The sequence below is a fragment of the Mus pahari genome, chromosome 7 (assembly GCF_900095145.1).
Source record: "Mus pahari chromosome 7, PAHARI_EIJ_v1.1, whole genome shotgun sequence".
NCBI lineage: Eukaryota > Metazoa > Chordata > Mammalia > Rodentia > Muridae > Mus > Mus pahari.
The window spans coordinates 69,525,530-69,527,145 of NC_034596.1; the positions used below are offsets into that span (position 1 = coordinate 69,525,530).

The 1,616-nt window shown below is 44.7% G+C and overlaps 1 protein-coding gene across 1 annotated transcript in view; it reads left to right on the forward strand.

Moving 5' to 3' along the window:
- Syt16 (synaptotagmin 16) overlaps positions 1 to 1,616 on the forward strand; it is a 255,859-nt gene that overhangs the window by 64,499 nt on the left and 189,744 nt on the right. The gene's annotated exons all lie outside the window — the stretch shown is intronic.

Genomic DNA, 1,616 nt, shown 5'->3' on the forward strand with positions numbered 1-1,616 from the left:
CTTCAGTTCAATCAGAGAACCTGCCTCAAAGCAAGTTGCACAATATCTCTGAGAATAATATCCAAGGTTGTCTTGTGGCCTTCGAATGCACACATACACACACACACACACACACACACACACACACACACACACACACACACACAGAGAAAGGCCACAGTATAAACTGCTTAAAGTTCCCAGGGCTGCCATAAGCAAAACAATGTGGTGGCTCAGAACAACAGCAATTTGTTCTCGTGTGGGTGTGGAGTCTAGATCAAGAAGTTGGCAGAGTCATGCTCTCTGAGGACTCTGAGGAAGAATCTTTATTTGTACCTTCTGATGACTTTAATTGTTTCATGGCTGATGGCTGTAAACTTCAACCTACCTGTAGCTTGGTCACCACCATGGCCTCCCTACTTCTCCCTTTGTGTCTCTGCTCTATATATCTTAGAAGGACAATTGTCATTAGTGTTAGGTTCAATTTGCATAAGTAAGCCAGGGTGATTTTTATTTCAACATGCTTAATTACATCTACGGAGACGTTTGCCCCCTAAACAAGGTCACAAAAATAGGTTCAAGAGCTAATGATTGTTTTGGGACATCATCATTCAACCTACCATTCAAAAGCAAATCACAGATAGCAAAACTTAGCAGTGTCTGGGGTTGACAGAATATTTGTGGAGCCTTTAATGGTGAATGGCTAAGGAACATTTGGCAATGTTCTTGTGTCTTACCCATCCCTGGGTCTATTCTAAGTTACCCCTGCTTCCTTTCCAGATGTCTGTATCTATTCTCTGTGCTGAACAAGGTGTCACACTGAGTTTGTTGCTATTTCGTTGTTGGACTCCGTGTCTTGCTCTGTAGCTGAGGCTGACCTGAAACTCACAGTCATCTCTCCGCAGCACTCGAAATGCTGGGATTGCAAGTGTGTGCCTCCACACCCAGCCGGCTGCCCTTTGACGAAGTGGCTTTTGCACAGAGCCCTCAGCTTCTGCTTACATCCATTGAAAGTTCAGTCCCAACAGAAAATGACTGCCCCTGATATGACATGTATTTCTATGATGACAGCCGTTGCTGTTCCTGCTGGCACTCCATGTACAGGCACTCCAACTCCATTATTTCTCAAGTATGACATTGTATTGTCATAACACTTTCTGAAAGATGTCCATAGCCTTTAAGTGTATTCCAGACATGAGGCTGGCTCTGGTGCAGAAGACAATAAACGGTGCAAATAAAGCTCCAGAGCGGCTTCCCGCTGCTTCAAAAAAGCAGCTCTCCTGAGCTTTGTTTTCAGATGCAACTTTGAGCTCTGCTGGTCCTCAGCAGCAGTGTGCTGCTTTGCTGGGTTTTGCTATTGATCAGTTTCTTGTTTATTGATTAACTGTGAAGGTTGCACTTGGAGTGTGCCTACCAGACTAAACTTGGTATGGTAACTCCTCAGACAGATCTTTCTTAGCCTGATGGACAAATAAAGATACAGGGATTCTAACTGGATAACAAGATATCCATGAAACCAATACAGAGCTGCTGACCGACCAACCTACCTTCCTTCCTTCCTTCCTTCCTTCCTTCCTTCCTTCCTTCCTTCCTTCCTTCCTTCCTTCCTTCCTTCCTCCCTCCCTCCCTCCCATCTT